This window comes from Pyrgilauda ruficollis, unplaced genomic scaffold (assembly GCF_017590135.1).
Source record: "Pyrgilauda ruficollis isolate IOZ18807 unplaced genomic scaffold, ASM1759013v1 scaffold12, whole genome shotgun sequence".
Taxonomy (NCBI): domain Eukaryota; kingdom Metazoa; phylum Chordata; class Aves; order Passeriformes; family Passeridae; genus Pyrgilauda; species Pyrgilauda ruficollis.
The window spans coordinates 226,227-245,348 of record NW_024510321.1 but is presented as its reverse complement, the minus strand read 5'-3'; the positions used below and the strand labels follow the sequence as shown (position 1 = coordinate 245,348).

At 53.1% G+C, this 19,122-nt stretch overlaps 1 protein-coding gene across 1 annotated transcript in view; it reads right to left on the bottom strand.

Annotated features, from left to right (window-relative positions):
• Positions 1–18,784, bottom strand: part of GJC2 (gap junction protein gamma 2) — a 31,013-nt gene extending 12,229 nt beyond the window's left edge. Inside the window, exon 1 of the mRNA XM_041489779.1 lies at positions 18,696–18,784. The gene's annotated coding sequence lies outside the window, so the exon portion shown is untranslated. The remainder of the gene's footprint in view (positions 1–18,695) is intronic.
• Positions 18,785–19,122: the final 338 nt, after the last annotated feature.

Genomic DNA, 19,122 nt, shown 5'->3' with positions numbered 1-19,122 from the left:
TTTAACTAAAGGCAATGAAGGTTTGCATCTTTGTGCAAATTTTAAGCCTGTTTTTAAAACAGGGCCCGCTGTGTTGAGACAGATGTGACAAAACTGGAATAAATTTAAAACACCATCTTTTACCTTATTGATTATTGTTTAGAGATTATTTGAATTTCCCATCTAAGAAGCAAAAATGTTTGAACATCACAAGCGAGAGCAAGATGTGAAGCAGCAGTTTTAGTTCTTATCTTTTTCCTCTTGGATTAACTTCACTAATCTTTGTTTTCCCTGACTTTTGGAGGTGGGATGCAGGGCTCATCCTCACCTTTGGTGGCTGTGGGTGCTGCCCACTTGGAATGGGATTTGTGAAGGAAAGTGTGGCAAAGACACTGCTAAAAAGGAATACTGGGATTTGGAAAATATTCGTTTTCTTTTGCCCAGACTAAAAAACCACAGAACTGTGTTATTATTCTTATTTGCCAGTAATTAGGTGGCAGTTTTGGGGAAAAAGGGATCTGTGGCCCAGTCAGTGACAGAGTCACAGGGGAGGCACTCTGAGCTTTCATCCCCTTCAAGGTGGGCTTCAGGGGCTGACACCTCCTTCCTCAATGTGTCCCCCTTTCCTGCCCCCCCTCTTCTGCTCTCAGAGCTGCTGTCCCAGGAGCACACAGATGTTGGGGGGATCCGTGCCTTTGGAAGAGGATTCGGGCTCATTTCCCACCAGTTTGGTTCAAGGCAGCGCTGAGAATTTGGCATTTCCAGCAGCACGTGCCTGGCTGATGGCACGAGGTGAACGGAGCCCTGGGGAGAATCCCAGAGGGGTTTGGGGTGGAAGGGACCCTAAGGAGGCTCCAGTCCCACCCCCTTGGAAGGGTGGGGACACCTTCCACTGCACCACGTTCCTGGGACCAGAGGCCTACGTGTGTGTGTCCCACTGGGACATCTCCATTTGCATCTCCTGCTGGCAAAGAGGCCACCAGCTCCCACGGGAGCCCCTTCTCCATGCCTGGAGTCTCCAGAGCCTCCAGCAACCCCAGGACCCAAACTGTGTCACCAGGAACCCAACTGTGTCCCCAGGAACCCAAGCTGTGTCCCCAGGAACCCAAGCTGTGTCCCCAAGGACCCAAGTTGTGTCCCCAAGGATCCAAGCTGTGTCCCCAGGAACCCAATCTGTGTCCCCAAGGACCCAAACTGTGTCCCCAGGGACCCAAGCTATGTCCCCAAGGACCCAAGCTGTGTCCCCAAGGACTCAAGCTGTGTTCCCAAGGACTCAAGTTGTGTCCCCAGGGACCCAGGCTGTGTCCCCAAGGACCCAGGCTGTGTCCCCAGGAAACCAGATGGTCTCCAAGGACCCAAGCTGTGTCCCCCAGAACTCAGCCAGAACCTTAACTTTCTTAAAAAAAAAAAAACAATTTACAAGCAGCAGAAAAAGCTGTGCCATGGTCTGTTGCTAAATTCTACTTCATCACAAAACTCTGCTTAGACTTTTGAGGGCATTCAACTCTTCCTGAACTTGTACAAAAGAGTGAAAAAAAATTTAAAAAAAAATTAAACAATTCAAAAAAATCAGAGGAAATCCATCCCCAGGCCGTGCAAAAGTTCACAGCTCATCTCCTCCTCCCTGTGTTGTCCATGTGGACATTCCTCCATCCAGCAATGCCTTAATGCAGGTGGGGGCAGAGGAAAAGGGTCAGGGTGTATGGGAAAGGTTAGGGAATGCTGGAAAAAAAAAGGGAAATGGACACATTTTTGGCTGCACCAGCAAGGTGTGGGTTTGGTGGTGCTGTTCCTAACACCTGTGGATGGGAGTGTTAGGAGGGAGCCCCAGGAAAAGGGGTCAGGAGAGACTGGAAGCTCAGCCACGGCTTCTGAGCTGCATTCAGGAGCTGCTGGGTGAGGTCCCTGACTGCTGCCAAGTGGGTGAAAGGAATGTTTTCCCCTATTTTTCAGTAGCACGAAAACCACATTCCCAGTGTTAGTGTGGGAAGAGGGAAAGGGGATGGGAGCAGCAGCACCTTAAGGACAGCTTGAGCATAAAGACAGCAACCCCCAAAGTGGAGGTGGAGCAGTTCTGTCCTTGGCACCCACACTAAGAAAGCATGGAGGGACAGAGCTGTGCCAGGGCTGGAGCCAGGCTGGGACAGCTGGGAATGTTCCCCTGGAGAAGCTCCAGGGAGAGCTCAGAGCCATTCCAGGGCCTGAAGGGGCTCCAGGAGAGCTGGAGAGGGACTGGGGACAGGGATGGAGGGACAGGACACAGGGAATGGCTCCCACTGCCAGAGGGCAGGGATGGATGGGAGATTGGGAATTGGGAATTCCTGGCTGGGAGGGTGGGGAGGGGCTGGGATGGAATTCCCAGAGCAGCTGTGGCTGCCCCTGGATCCCTGGCAGTGCCCAAGGCCAGGCTGGACAGGGCTTGGAGCAGCCTGGGACAGTGGGAGGTGTCCCTGCCATGGCAGGGTTTGGAGCAGGATGGGCTTTAAGGTCCCTTCCAACCCAACCCATTCCATGATTCTCTGGTTCTCTGAAAGCAGGACACGCTCAACACCTCCTCCAGATTTCCTCACCAACCTCCCGCTGCAAACACCTGCAATACTCACAGGTTTGGGGTGGTCCTGTGTGTGGAAAATGCTTTGCAATGTCACAGCTTCGCTGCTGACCCTGACAGTTTGACTCTTTTTTATTTTTTTTTTCCCAGAAGTTCCAGTGGAAAAAACGATGGTGTCATTTCTGTCACCATACACCTCATCCATGTCAGGCACAGGGACAGCCACTGCAGCAGATGGCACGAGCTGCTCACACCCAGCCAGGATAGCCACGAGAAATCGTCCAAAGTTATTCAATGTTTTTATCTTCTCTCAGATAACAACTGACAGGAGGAGAATAAATGGCCTCAAGCTGCACCAGGGGAGGTTTGGATATTAGGGGAAAATTCTTCACAGAAAGAGTTGTAAAATGCTAGAACAGACTGCCCAGGGCAGTGGTGGAATCACCATCACTGGAAGTGTTCAGAACTGTGTGGATGTGGCACCTGGGGATGTGGTTTGGGGGTGGTTATGATGGTGCTGGGTTGACTGGTGATGATCTTAAACAATTCTATGATTCTCATTTTTTACAAACACAAAAACATCTTTAATTTGCCAACCAAAAGAAACCTCTCAACTCTTAACAGAGCCAGGAGCTTGCAGTGAGCAAGGGCTGCATCAGTTTGTCCAGGAACAGGACCCAGAGGAGCCAGCCCAGGTGTTTGCATCAGGTCATGCCCTGCCTGGTTCTCAGGACCCTGGGACCACTGAGGACTGCCCTGTCCTACCCCCTCCTTGGGGCAGAGCTCGTGTCTTGCTGCTCTAAACAACCCTAACAACTCTGAGGTGGTTAGAGACCATCTGGGGTCATTGGGAGCAGCTGCAGGTCCTGCTTTGGTGTGTCACCTTCCCAGGGTGCTGAGTCACACTCTGGGGCTCAGCCTGCTCTGCCAGCAACGGAATCACAGAATCCCAGAATGGTTTGGGATGGAAGGGATCTTAAAGCCCATTTTGTTCCCCTCTGCCATGGCAGGGACACCTTCCCCCATCCCAGGCTGCTCCAAGCCCTGTCCAGCCTGGCCTTGGGCACTTCCAGGGATCCATGGGCAGCCACAGCTTCTCTGGGCACCTGTGCCAGCACTCTCACAGGAAAGAATTTATTCCTAATATCTCATCTAAAGCTACCCTCCATCAATTTAAAGCCACTCCTCCTTGTCCTGTCCCTCCCTCCCTTGTCCAAAATCCCCCTCCAGCTCTCCTGGAGCCCCTTTAGCCACAGGAAAGGGCTGCAAGGTTCACCTTGAATACTTCTCCAGGATGAACAATCCCAATTCTCTCAGCCTTTTCTCACAGGAGAGGTTCTCCATCCCTCTGCTCTCTCAAACCCATCACCCACCACAAGGGTTCTGCTTGCAGGAGCTGAGATAAAGCTCAGGCAGCAGACTTGTGAGATAAGACAAAATTTTACCCAACCCATCATATCTGAAATAGCAGATCTTTCTGCAGATTCCAGCACTCATTGCTGGGATATCTATTTTATCTATTTCCCAATCTTTTGGCTTTGGAGAAGCCTCTGACTTGTCAGGTCAGACAGAGCTGCAACAGTGAGGCTGCTCCATGGTCCAAGTGTTGTGCAAACAGAGACAAGGACTGGGAACAGCTGTCAAACCCTTCTCTCCACCATATAAACCCATCCCTGTGCCCCCCCCCCAAATAAATCTGCTGCACACTTGCACCTCAAATCACCAAAATGTCCTCCTGAGTTCAGACCTGGACACCAGATTTTCTTTATGATAAAAAAAAAAAAAAATTTATGGTAAAGAAATTCAACACCAACTTTAAAATCATATTGCAGACAACAAGAAGTTGCCCAGAGAGGCTGTGCCCTCCCCATCCACCCCTGGAGCTGTTCCAAACCAAGCTGGATGGGACTTGGAGCAACCTGGGGTGGTGGAAGGTGTCCCTGGCAGGGGGTGGGATGAGGTGATCTTTAAGGTCTCTTCCAACCCAAACCATTCTGGGATTTTATGAAGACAAGAAGGAGAAGGCCAAAGCAGATCTAAGACACATAGATGTGACTCTGTGGCCCATTTCCCCATTACTAATTAGACCCAAATGGAGTTAAAAGGGAAGACAGAGACTCGAGCATGAAAAATAAGGCAGCAAATGGGTTGGATGTGCTATTTCCAAACTGTTCTTAGATAACAGACACGACAGAAAAATAAGGAAAAAAAGGAAACATCATTTCCACAAGTGCTTTCCTACCCTGCTGGCCGGATTCCCAGCACGCCCGGGGCAGGTTCCTACTCTGCTCACCGAGATATTTCATTACACATATACCACCAGCAAATATTTAATAACCCCTTAGATAATTAGGCACAGAGTCAATTACACAGCCAGGTTTGCATGCAAAGAGGAGGACGAGAGAGAAATGCCCAGAGGAGAGCCCAGGGCTGGGCGAGCAGCACGGTACCTTCCAGAGCTGCTGGCTGGAGCATCAGCCAGGGCTGCTGGTCCTGGTCCGAGGAGGCTCTGATCTGAGGGTGGAGCAGGGACAGGAACCTTCCTGGAGCTGTTTTATAGGTGGCCCCCGCCCGCTGACGCTGCAGAGGTCAGCGGCTCCTGCCTCACATCTGGACAGCCCCGGGTCCCCCGTGCCAAGAAGGGACACCACGCGTCTGGTCAGCCCCAAAGCCTGCAGGGCTGGAGGGGTGTTGGGTCAGGGTTCCTCTGTCCCCTCTGGAGCGGGGCAGTGGCATGGGGAAGGTGTCCCCAGGAATGGAGGCAGTGCCAGCTGGTCCTGGGCCACGCTGCTGCTCAGAGCAAGGCTGAGGTCTGCAGTGCTGGGGTGCTCTGGGCATCCAGGGGGGCTGCAGCAGCGCCTTCTCCAGCCCCTCACCGCTGTGGGCATGAGCTCACACCTGCCTGTTGGCCAAACCCTGCACTGCAGCACCAAACCCTGCACTGCAGCACCAAACCCTGCACCGCAGCTCCAAACCCTGCACCGCAGCACCAAACCCTGCACTACCCTGCACCATAACACCAAAACCCTGCACCATAACACCAAACCCTGCACCATAACACCAAAACCCTGCACCATAACACCAAACCCTGCACCACAGCACCAAACCCTGCAGCACAGCACCAAACCCTGCAGCACAGTACCAAACCCTGCACATAGCACCAAACCCTACACCAGCACCACAAATTCTACCCTATACCACTAAACTCACACCACACCACCAAATCTATAGCAGCAACACCAAACCTATAGCGGCAACACCAAACTCTAGAGCAGCACCACCAAACCTACACCAGCACCACAAAAAACAACACAATACCCCCAAACCCACACCAGCACCATGAAAAACAACCCAACACCCCCAAACCTACACCTGCACCACCAAACCCTACACCATACCACCTCCACCAAACCCTAGAGCATTCCCCAAACTCATGGTGTGCCCAGGTTGGGACCATGATCCCAAGGGCTTGCTGGGATCCCATCGTGCCCCAAGCCAAGGCAGATGATCCCAACCCTGCTCCCTGCCCTGTCCTCCCAAAGGATGGACCAAGCTGGTTGGACCAGTTGCCTTCACCCCACACTGTGCAAGGATAAAAGAGATCTGGGCTGCAGCCAGGTGTCCTCAGGGGACCATTATGGGATGGCACCTTCCTCCCTCCCCAGACAGGATCCATTGCGTGGCCCCGCTGCAGGAGCACATCATCCAGCCTCAATCCTTAATGAACACGTGGGGCCGTGCAGGTCATGGAATCACAGAACCCTGGAACTGTTGTGGTTGGAAGGGACCTCTGGGATCACCCAGCCCAGTGCCCCTGCCCTGGCAGGGTCGCCTGGAGCAGCTGGCACAGGAACTCATCCCGGTGGGTTTGGGGTGCCTCCAGAGAGGGAGGCTCCACGCCCTCTCTGGGCAGCTGTTCCACAGCTCTGCCACCCGCCATGGGAAGAAGTTTTTTCCTCATGTTGAGGAAAACTCGTTGTGTTTTTGTTTATGGCCATTGCTCCTCATCCTGGGATCCTGGGGGGGACAGCACCACTCGCTGCTGCAGGAACACACACTCTGCTTCCCAGCAGGTCGCTGCGGGGAACGAGCAGCAATAAAAAGCTGGGGGAGAAGAAAGGATAATGTGGAATCCAGCTGCGAAAACAAAGATTGAATCCCTCTGGGCCTACGACCTCCCTTGGCCGGCGCGCGGGAAAAAACGCGCCAACACCAATTCCTCTCCGCACGTCCATCCAGCGGGGAATTTTTCATGAATGAGCACGTTGAGGCGGAAGGGGAAGGCAGGAAGATGGAGGAGGAGGAGGAGGAGGAGAGTCCTTCCATGCCTGCTACCCAGGGGAAGCTGCAGCTCGTGGCTGTGGGCCTGAGCCAGCAGCGCCGCAGCGCCCAGGGCTGATCCACAGCCTGAGACACGGGGCTGAGAGATGAGGGGTCTGTCTTTGCTTTCAGGTCGGTCCTGAATTCAGGGATCTTCCCAAGGGAGCACCAGGCCCATGGGTGCATGTTGGAATGTGCCCCCTCTGTTGACAGAGTGACCAAATTATCCTTTGTCTCCTAAAAAAGGAAAGAAGCCCTGAAGTTTCTCTCCTCAGTTAGGTAAAAAGACACCTCGTAAGACCTTGGGGACTTCACCTCAAACTTAAGGATAGCCAATTGGATGGAAGCCAAAAGGTCCTAAGGCAGGAAGATGGAGGAGGAGGAGGAGGAGGAGAGTCCTTCCATGCCTGCTACCCAGGGGAAGCTGCAGCTCGTGGCTGTGGGCCTGAGCCAGCAGCGCCGCAGCGCCCAGGGCTGATCCACAGCCTGAGACATGGGGCTGAGAGATGAGGGGTCTGTCTTTGCTTTCAGGTCGGTCCTGAATTCAGGGATCTTCCCAAGGGAGCACCAGGCCCATGGGTGCATGTTGGAATGTGCCCCCTCTGTTGACAGAGTGACCAAATTATCCTTTGTCTCCTAAAAAAAGGAAGAAGCCCTGAAGTTTCTCTCCTCAGTTAGGTAAAAAGACACCTCGTAAGACCTTGGGGACTTCACCTCAAACTTAAGGATAGCCAATTGGATGGAAGCCAAAAGGTCCTACCTAAGCAATTTACTAGAAAAAGAAGATAACAAAAGGAACTAATTGCTTTTGTGGGGTGTTTTACCAGGAGCAAGAACCTTTTCTCTGTAAAGAGCTTTGTTATTTTGCCTTTTATTAAAACTTTTCTGTTTCCAACACTGCCACAGAAGCCATCCTGCTGATTTTGCAGTGCCATCTGAGGTGGCTGAGCTATCTCAGGTGTGGTATAGAGTTCCAAGAGCTTATGAGACCTGGCTCGAGGAGATCCTTATATCAGGTGCAGGTTTTGCTAGAGAAAAGAACAGCTCAGGTGAGCCCTGCCCTGCTCACCCCAAACCCTCCACCACCCCTGGGAAGGGGGAAGCTCCTGCTGCCAGGGCAGGTTCCCCCCGTGAATTTTTCTGGTTCCCAGCCAGGGATGCCTGAAGCTCCACTGTGAGGCTGGGGATGGGACACAGAGGATGCTGCAGTCATGGTTTAATTCACAATAATACCAAAATCCCTCCATGACGTGCAGCGAGCCCCTTCCCAGGCTCCCAATCTGGTGCTCACATTTCTTCCACACTTTCTGCCAGCCCAGGGCCAGTTCAGCCTCCTTTGCTAAGTTTAAAGAGGAAATCAGCACAGAAAATGCTGTGCAAAGAGGGTATTTAAGGAAAAAAAACCCCTGATTCTCCTTCATTTAGTGATAAATAGACCTTAAAAATCCCACACCAGAGTCTCTAGTCTCCAGGCTGCTTTTGGGACATGTCTCAGTTTGTTGCTGCTCAGCTGAGGTCTATTCTCTTTGCTGTGGTGGTCATCCAGCCCACCAAATTTCAATATTCCAGGAAATCCCCTGAGAATTTTCTGGAGTGAAAAGCTGCAATCACTGACCCTGGCCATTACCAGAAGATGAGGAAAAGAGAATCTGAGGAAAGAAGATGAAGTGGTGGGAGGCTCTTCTTGAAAATTCAGTCTTTCCATCTCTGGTTCCTTCCCTCCCTTCCTCTCCAAGTCATCCTCCCTTCAGCCTCCAGACAGAAACAATTAAGAAACCACACCACCATCTGTGTTTCTGAGAAACTTGAAGAAACAACATGAACCAAACCCCCAAATCACGTCCTGCTGGGAGCCAGAGGAGCAGTCCCACACCTGACTCACCGAGCTGTGATAAATACAGAGCCTCTGAGCTTCCTTGTGTCATTTAAAAGCAGATCTGCATCCATTATTATCCTTTTTCCTGGCTGCCTTTTGGCCCCTACTGATCTCAAAGCCTTGGAGCCTCCACTTGAATCCTCTGGAGCTCATGTCAGTCCTGCTTGGCCAGCTCTGTGCTGCCTCTGGGGTGACTCCAGGCAGAAATGAGCAGGAGATCCCTATTTCATACCCTTTATTCCCTATTCCAGCCCTGTGGAATCCCACAGGGGGTTAGCTCCAGTGGTGGAGTGCTTGCTCAGCATGTGTGAGGCAATGGGATTGGTGCCTGCATTCTCCTTCTGGGGACCAGATGATCTTTAATGTCCCTTCCAACCCACACCGTCAGATTCTGTGATTTCCCCCTCTCCCAGAGAGAATGAGGGAAATAGTGGTTTTCTCTGAGCTGTAAAAGTCCTGCAGACCAGGATTGTCAGCACCAGACACAGCCCTGGGGAGGAGGGTGGCTGAGATATGACGAGGGAAGGGACTTGCCTGGTGGGGGACAATATCCAAACCAAGCCCAGGATGTCCCACAGAAGGTTCCTCCCATGGCATTGTCACCCTGTCCCACGTGGGACCTGATCCCAACCCTCCTGCATGGATGTGCCTCTTCTGCCATGACAAAATTCAATATTATCACCCTGCCATGAGCCCAGACCCTGCTTTGTGTCCATTCCCTCTTTTTTGGGGGGGCTGCTGGCCCCAAAAGTGAGCAGGCCTTCTCCTGGCACACCTGGCACCACATCCCAGCAACCTCAGCAGAGCAGATTCAGTCCTTGTCCTGCTGCTGCCCGTCCAGAGCTCCTCACTCCACCCTTCCCAAAAATCCCGCTGACCAAGTGGGATTTCTCCTTTGGCCAAGACCCTTCTCTTCTGCTCTCCATTTCATTGCCAAGAATTTCCAAAACCTGGCGGAAAATTAGAGAACCAGCAAAACCTGCCCTGCCTCGGAGCTCGTTTCCTGCCAGCCATCCTCTGTCAGGCACTGAGAGCAAAATATTTCGGGCCTTTCCAGGCACTAAATCACCCCGTTGGACTGGTAATGGGGGCAGCTGAACTACACCTAGTTCCACCTATTGAAATGACAGCAGCAGCCTCCATCCCACAGGAACTGACCCCTCTGCTGCTGCTGGAAGTGCTGATGACATCCATTTCCAGAGGTGTTGGTGGAGCCACCGCAGAGCCTGGGGTGGAGGGCTGCAAGCTCAAGGGGCTGGAAATGGGATGTGGGCTGTTCAACCCAAAGGAGAAGCCAGAAGCTTCGTGGAGGGGTGGCCTGGCTGAATTAGCCCTACCAGACTAATCATTAAGGGTCGTTAAGGTTGGAAATGAGCTCTAAGATCATCAAGTCCGACCATCAAGCCAGCACTGCTGTGTTCACCTCAAACCATGTCCCCAGGTGCCACATCAACGTGTATTTGAACACTTCCAGGGATGGTGACTCCACCACTGCCCTGGGCAGCCCCTTCCAATGCCTGACCAGCCTTTCAGGGAAGAAATTTTCCCTAATATCCAATCAACACCTCACCTGGCACAACCTGAGGCCGTTCCCTCTCCTCCTGTCCCTGTTCCCTGGAGCAGAGCCCGACCCCCCGGCTGTCCCCTCCTGTCAGGAGTTGTGCAGAGCCACAAGGTCCCCCCTGAGCCTCCTTTTCTCCAGGCTCAGCCCCTTCCCAGCTCCCTCAGCCTCTCCTGGGGCTCCAGCCCCTCAATGTCCTTCTTCTTGTAAGGAGCCCAAACAAGGACACAGAATTCAAGGTGTGCCAGCACAGGGGGACAGTCCCTGCCCTGGATCAAGCCAGGTGTCAGCTGGTTGGTCAGAATGCTCTGCACATCAGCACCTATTCCAGCACAGAACCAGAGAACATTCCATTGGAAGGGATCTACAGGGACCAGCACCCTCCAGTCACCACTGAAGTTCTGCATTCAAAAACACCTGACGAGGTCACTGGGCTTCATAGGACTGAGGTCACCGTGGAGGTCACCATGGGCCCCCCTGCAGCTCTCAGCAAAGTCTGCCCAGCACAGAAATCCACACAGGGACCCCCCAGCCCATCACCTGCCCCATCCTGGTCAGCCCCAAGGAGTCACTGCTGCCCCACCAGCTCTCCCTGCCCAGATTTCTGTCCAGCTCCCACCGCTGGAATTTTGGGTGCTTTCACTTGTGCTTTGGGAAATGACCAATTTTACCTTGTCTGCCCACACAATTCCCTGTTAAACTAGGGACAAGAAGGGGATTTGGGAACATTCAGCCTCTCTGCCGTGCAGTGGAAGGGGCTGGGTGAAATCTGCTTCCCTGGGCAGGCCTGTTTTTGAAAAGCAATTACTGGCAGGGAAGACCAAATCCTGCATTCCTCAGTGAAGGAATCTGGATGATGTCACCTCCTGCCCAGTGGCAGGAGCATTCCTGCCCGCGTTCTCCCTCCAGGCAGCCCCTGCCTTTCCTCCAAATATTTGTTTTGGCTGGTTTTTTGGAAGCTTGGAGTAACAGCAGGATGGACTCTCCTGCTGTAAGGTTTGTCCCTGAGCAGCACGTTCACAGGGCCATGGGTTAATAGAGGCTCACATGTGTCAGCCAAAATTTTACTGCCAGTAGCAAAGTGGGGGATTTGTTGGTTTTTTTATCTTTTTTTTTTTTTCTTTCCCCTCCTCTTTTAGAATCTGTGTGGTTCAGTGCAGGCTGAGATATATCAGAAATCTCTTAAAACAGAAGGTTCTCTGCCTCACTAAAACACTTTGAACCAAATTCCTTAAATTTTCTTGTATGTTTGACTAGACTAGAGGCACGTAGACGTGCTTGTAATGCTGTGCCTTTCCTTCCCTCCCTTCTTATTAGGATCTACCCAGCAGAACACATCTACTGAGGTGCCTAATGCCAGCCAGGACCTTTCCTAAACAGCTGGCCTGGAATAAAGTGCCCTTTTGCCTGGCAGGGGAGTCCCAGTAGATGTTTCTGGGATAAGGGTTGCAGGGGTATGGAGCAACTCTGGGGTGATGCAGAGGCAGGACCGTGTGCCATGGTCGCCTCCAAAGGATAAAATCTCTGTGGCATCCTCCAAGACTGGTTTTAAGGCACTGGGGTGGGATTTCATTGTTTAAACTTGGGTGGTCAACCCTCCTTGGAGCCGAGCACAGGGTGCTCGGAGGAGCTGTGGCTGCTCCATCCCTGGAAGTGTCCAAGGCCAGGTTGGATGGAGCTTGGAGCAGCCTGGGATAGTGGAAGGTGTCCCTGCCCACGGCCCTTCCAACCCAAACCATTCTGGGATTCTGTGACCTGCCTGACATCCAGGGACTGTCTGGGACCCATCTCAGTTTCCAGCTCTTCTCCCCACTCCTGTAGATGTCACCAGCTGCTCTCAGGAACCAGGAGACCTGAAGCACACCCTGCCCAAGGTGTGGCATCCCCCTGCAACTCTCTCCTGATGTTTTACATTTTACACTGCCCTTAAGAGTTCCCATCCCACACCAAGGTGCTGCTCACACCCCATGGATCACCCACTTCTCCTTAGCACCTGTCGTGCTCCAGAAGGGAAGGTGGACATGACTGGAGGGATCAGGAGCTGATTTTAAAGTAGGTTTCTTATGGCAGGTGATAAATTCTTTCCCTGTTCTCCAAGATGATCCATTGCTGGCACCTGAAAAAGTTTCCTGCTCTCAGACTAATTCTGCAGGACTAATTGGGGGGTGGATAATCCAGTGGAAAATGAAGAGCAGGAGGTTGTTTCTTCTGGGGGGCTTGTGAAGTTCACTCACTCTAAATCCCACAGGTGAGGATAGGATCTCAGCTGGGACACTGAGATCCTACACAGACATGGGGAGAGGAGTGATGGGATGGAACTGAGCTGCATTTCCAACACCAGCACAAGGTGCTGGCCTCCACATCTGAGTTATAAGAAACCCCCACATTTAAGCAACTGCTTTTTTTCCCAAGCTGAAACCTCTTACATCTGCTGATCATCTTGTTCTGTCAGGCTGTGAGCAGGGACAGGAGCCTGAGGCACCACGATCTGTCCCTCTCAGTGCCAGATGTGACCTTCACTGGCAAAATGGCCCAACCTGGATGGATCCCACCCTGCTGATGGCTGAAATCACCTCTCCTTCCCCGTGGGGACTGCAGGCAGCAGCAGCCCCTGGAGCCAAGCAGGAGCCAGGCATTTTGCAGCCCCAGCCCTGACTCAACCCCTCTGCAATTAGCAGAGAACTTTTCATCAGCGCTGTTGTTTTTCAGCCCCGGCGATAAAAGGCTTCAGCCAACATTTCCAACCGTACAAAAACTCCAGCCTGCCAACATAAACACCATAAAAACACTCCCTGTAAATCAGAGCTCGCCCTCGCTAGAGCCATTCCAGTTCTCTGGAATGGCTGAAAAAGTGCTGTGGGCTGCCAGGAGGCTCTGCAGCCATGGGATCCAGGAGGGAGGGAGACAAGCAGGGAGAAGGACTGAGAGGAAGCTGGAGCTGAGCTTCCTACTCATCCTCCCACCTTGGGATCTCCGGGAGAGCTCTACTCATGGAGGAATAAATAAAGGAGCTCCACGCCCACACGTGTCCTGGCCAGAGCACAGAACCTCAGAACATGTTTGCCCTTAGACACGGAATTTCTTGCAGAAAGCTGAACCTGTGAGCTGGCCACATGCCTGTCCTGCTTTCCAGGGTATCCCTCTGTGCTGTAACCACCAGGGGTAGGGTTACCCCACACAGCAGCTTCAGGAGCCCCCACAGCTCGTGCTGACCTTGAGGATGGGCACAGGAGATCAAACCCTGCATTTGCCACTCGAGTTCTCCCTGATCTCCAGGCAGAAACAGCCTTGGCCAAACCCTCCAGCAGCACCAAGAGCTGAGCAGGAGCAGCCCCCAGGCAGGGTCCAGCCCCAGCTCTGCTCATTTTGCCGTGGGTCCCACCCACAGAAAGACCAGCCCCAGGTCATCTCCCAGGCTGGGGCCGAAGGAGAGGGCACAGAAATCCTCCCTCCTCCCAAAATCCCGGCGGCACGCGGTCCACCTCCCGGCATTCCCGGCAGATCTTTGCTCCCTGGCTGGAGCTCCTCACCTCTCCAGCCACACCAGGATGCCAGGCAGGTCTCCATGCCCCGGGCAGGGATGTCTCACGCTCCAGCAGCCCAGCTCTCCCCAGCACACGCCGCCTCCCTGCTCTGCAAACCTCCGGCTCCATCCAAGCAGGCGCTGAAGCTGCGGCTGATCTCACCCATGTCCCTGCGGCCCCGCAGCATGGAAAGAGCTTTGTCCGGGGATTCTGCAAGCCTGACAGCGACCACCTCCCAGCAAGCCAAGCCAAGCATGCAACAAAGCCCCGTGAGAGGCGGCCTTGCTCTGGATGCCCTCGGAGAAGAGGCTGTGGAGCAGCGAGCGGCTCCTCGCGAGCGCCGCATCGCTGCCGGGCAGCTGGAGCATCCCGGGAGCCATCAACCCACGGCAGAACTAATGGGTTGTGGCATCTGGGATGACCCTAAACACCTCCCCAGACCAGCCTGGGGTGTCCCTGACACAGCCCGTGGGTTCTGGGCACTGAGGTCAGCACAGGGCTCTGGTGGCTCCCCTTTCCTGGGGGATCTCCCAGGAGAAGCCACGCTATCAAACGAGGTTCTGTCTACAGGAGGGATTGCTTTGCAACCCCCGTGGCATCATCTTTTCCCTCGCTCTCTTTCTCCTCCCCTCCTCTTCTGTTGTATTTGCAGGGATCCCCGTGGCAGGGAGGACTGATGAATCTGATTCCATGTTCTCAGAAGGCTAATTTGTTATTTTATAATATTATAGTATATTAAAGAATACTATGCTATACTATACTAAAGAATACAGAAAGGATATTTACTCAATGCTAAAAAGATAATAATGAAAACTCCAGACTCTTTCCAGAGTCTTGGCACAGCTTGGCCCTGATTGGCCAAAGAGTGAAAACAACTCACAGCAGAATCCAGTGAAACAATCACCTGTGGGTAAACAATCTCCAAACACATTCCAAAGCAGCAAAACACAGGAGAAGCGAGTGAGACAAGAATTGTTCTCCTTTTTCTCTGAGGCTTCTCAGCTTCTCAGGAGAAGCTCCTTTTTCAGGAGAAAAATCCTGAGCGAAAGAATTTTTCAGAGAATGCGAATGCCGCATTCTCCAGCACCGCTTTTTTATCACCAGCCCGATCTGTTCTGAGCGGAGCCGCAGAGCCGGCGCTGGCTCCCGCCTCCCCTGGGGCACACGAGGTGCAGGGAGCGAGCAAAGTGCCGTTCCCGGGGCACCGGGCAGTGCTGGCACAGGCCACCGGGTCACTGAGACATCGTCTGGTGCTCTGGGGATGGAGCTGCTCCTCCCCGGGCTCTGAGCAGAGACACGGGCAGGGGGAACCGCCTGGCCGGGGAAGGAAATGAGGATATTCATTTCTGAGCCAACCTGGTTAACTATTTCTGTATTTCTGTCTGGCAGCGCAAAGGAAAGGGCTGGGCAGAGCCCTGAGCAAAGCCATTGTCACCGTCAGGAAAAAAAAAAAATACAATAAAGTAAAAAAAGATGATAGAAACGTGCCTGGAGGAATTTGGCTCGGGTTCGCGTTTGAACCGGCTTCAGGTTTCCGAAGCAGAGGTTTCCGGATGCACGGCGGGTGTTCTCTGGGGCTGTAGGTAGGGAACAGGGTTTGGGGTCGTGGGTTAACCCTGCCTCGATCCAGAAGGGATGGGAGCACCCAGAGGTGCTCAGGGCTGGGCTGGCAGTGATGCCTCGCCCCAGTGGGCGTCGAGCCCCATTTCAGGGCTGTTTTCCCGTGATTTTGCCCATTTCCATCCCACCGTTGGTGCCATCAGAGGCTCGCTGCCCCCTGCCCTGTGTTTGAAGGCGTTTCACACCAAGCAGAGACTTGCACAGCTCCCAGCCAGTTTAAAAGGGGGTGAAAAAGGGTCAGAAATAACAACGCAAAGCAGGAACGCGGCCTCAGAGGTGCCGAGCTCCCTCAATCTGCCAAAACAGACCTGATCTCTGGGGAAATGGGGATTCTGGGTGTAAACCCCTCAGAAAATAGGGTCTTGTGACCTCACCACTGTCCTGGCTCCTGTGGAGCAGCTGGTGCCACCCTGTCACCCCGCTGTGATGGTGACAGGGCCCAGCTGGTGTTGGCACCTCCCGGGGATGACGAGAGGGGACGAGGCTGTGCAGTGTCATTAGTGATCAGGGTGATGGGACTGAGTCTGGGGGAAGCTGGGGAGCACTGCTGCTCTGTGTTGCTCACAGACATGCCAAAAATACTCCATGGAAGGACAAGATGCAGCCAGAAGAATTTCAAGCGGATAGGAAATCAAAGTCTCCCTGGCACGGGGAGCTGGTGGCATCTGCGCCTCCTGAGGGACCTCCAGCCTCTGCTGGCCTGGGATTGCCAAAATCACCCTCAGATCCTCACCTTGCTCAGCTTTTCCCACACCTCTACACCCACTGGAGCCAGGAAAAGTTGGCATCCACCTCCAGAGGATGGAGAAGGAGCAAAAAGTCAAACTGCACAAGAAAGAGAGCGTGCAGCTCTTAGAGGAGCAATTCTGACCTGCTCGAGGGCTTGGCGTGTCCTTATAAAGTCACTTCATCCCTCAGGGACAGCTCAGGGTGGGACACAGGGTCCTCACCTTCTGAGGAGGCAGCCAGAGAAACAGTGGCACAACCTACAGCACCAAAAAATGGGAGAGGCAGGGAGATAAATTACTCCAGCAAAGTTTATTCCCATGTGCCTTAATTAATTTATAGCATGGGGCTGCTCCTTTTCTATCCATGTTCCCTGTCTTTTACTGCCACAGCCCCAGGTTGCAACGTGCAGAAATGCCACAAAAACTCCTTTATTTTCCCTTCTCCTGGCAGCAAGGAGCAGAAACCACGTGGATGTTCACGGCTGGTCACCACAATCTCCAAGGGACAGAGCGGGTCAAAGGGAGCTGGGCAGCCTCAAAACTGACCTTTGGGTGAGTTTTGGGTGAGCACTGGGTGGAAGAACTCCAGCCAGGCTGTAAATGACAGGAGAAGAGGGTTTTCCCCAGCACTGGGATCAATCAGGAATACGGTGCACACCATCTTGCTGGGGAAGGAGGGGTTTCCTTGTGACACACACACAAATAAAACCTTCCTGGTATTTTGGTCTTGGACAAGACCCAAGGATTGTCTGGGAAATGGCTCTCCCAGCTTGCAGGAGGTGCAGATTCCCCATCTGCCTCATGGCCCTTTTCCCGTTCCCATTGTCTGGAGCTGGGATTTCCTCCCTCTGCCTCTCTAAGGAAGCTTTGGACACAGGGCAGGTGCCCTCCTGTGGCATTGCAAGGAAATTTGGGGGAAAGGAGAAGGTGCCTGTGGCCTCCCAGGATTTAAGGGACTCTGTTTCCCTTTGCGGGGGGTCATGGAATGTTTGCTCTCCTCCCACCAGGAGAGGACACAGCTCTCTGCCATCAAGCAGAGCTTAAATAAATCCATTCAGCCCAGCTCCTGTGCTTGGGAGAGATGGGAAGGGCTTTTTGGGGTGGGAGGAGATGATGGAGGGAGGAATGCTCTCCCAGACCATGAACAAGGGGGGTCAGGAGCTCCTTCCAGCCCCCCTGTCCAGGAAAACCTTTGGACAAACACTGGTGGCAACTAAATCTGCAGAGATCTGGAGGTAGAAGGGACACAGCTCAGGGTCATGCATCAGCCACGAGGAAAATCTGTAGGATTGTGAAGGATGGGACAATAAAAAGCTGTGGAACTTCAACAGCATCTCCCCATGAGGTCCATCTCAGGAGCTTGAGATGGGGATGAAGGATCCAAGTTAGAGATCCCACCCCAGAGGAGCATCCTGGGGGTTTGGTAACCAAAGGAGAGTTTTCTCTCAAGGAAGGTTGGCCAAGAAGATGAGGCCACCTAGGAGCAGGTTCAGCTCCCACTGGCGTGGTGCTGCCAAGCCACAGGCTCCCCCTGCCTCAGTTTCCCCAGCTGCACAGGAGGGAACAAAGCCTTTGCAAGGTGTTTGGGATGTGAAGATGAAAAGGGCGCTCACAGCCTTGGATCTTATTTCAAAAACAAGCCAAAAGCACTTTCCAGAGAAGAAAAATTTATCACGGATTAGAAACACCAGTTGCAAATCCACATCTGCTGCTGGGATGAGCCCCCCTGGCTGCTGCTCTCCAGCTGTGCCCGGCCTCACAGCCCAGCTCAGGATGCAGGAGCAGGGGGATCTAAGCTGATGATCCCAAAGCCAGGAGGATGCAGATCCCGAAGTTTGCAGAAACCTCAGGAATGGAACACAGAAGCAGCAGGAAAATCAGAATCTGGTGCTCCTTCCCCCAGCTCGGGTGGTCTGAGATAAGAGGAGGTTTGGGATGGGCAGGAGGTCCCAGAGCTCAGAGGGGCTTCACAGAATCCCAGAATGGTTTGGGGTGGAAGAGACCTTAAGGATCAACCTCATTCCACCGCATGGCAGGGACACTTCCACTGTCCCAGGCTGCTCCAACCCCATCCAACCTGGCCTTGGGCACTTCCAGGGATCCAGGGGCAGCCACAGCTGCTCTGGGAATTCCATCCCAGCCCCTCCCCACCCTCACAGGGAAGAATTCTTTCCTTTTTCCATGGGGAAAAAAAGCTAAACCACGGCTGGTTTCACCCCAAACTGCCCGGACGTGGATTTGCAGTGCCCTGCGTGCCGGGGGATGATTCACTCCAGCAAAGCCTGCACAAACCGATGCCAAATAGGGATGTAGCGGCTCTCACCCCGGCAGCCAAGGCACCACAGGAACACTCAGTCTCAGCAAACGCATTTCCCACCCTAATAACTGGGAAAGGGCAGAAAACGAGGAGCGGGGTGGGAGCAGAGCGGGGCGCAGCACAGGGAGGGGATCTGCGACGCGCCGAGCTGAAAAACCACCGGCAAAACGAGGAGGAGGGAGAGCAGAACAAAACAAAACAAACACGAAAGTAACATACGGAGAAGAGCTGGGCTCGGTCCTTCCCAAAACTGTCCCATCCTGGCCAGCTGCGGATCCCTGGATCCCCGTCCGGGGCCGCTCCCAGCGCCGCTCTCCTCCCTCCCACCCGCGCTCTGACGTGGAGACGGGAAAACTCCTCTGGATCTGCTGGATCTGCACCCCGGCAGACAGCAAGGATTCCTTGCCTTCCCCCCTCGGTGTTTTTGGATTTTCCTTCTCAGCCCGAATGAAAAACGCCATAAAAAAAAAAAAAAAAAAAAAAAAAAAAAAAAAAAAAAAAAAAAAAAAAAAAAAAAAAAAAAAAAAAAAAAAAAAAAAAGGAGAGCGCGATGAATTCAACTCGCTCGCGCTGACGGAGCGGTGTTTATGGAAAAAAAAAAATCAAATAATTCAAATAGTCGGAGGGTTTAGGGCTAAAAATAGCA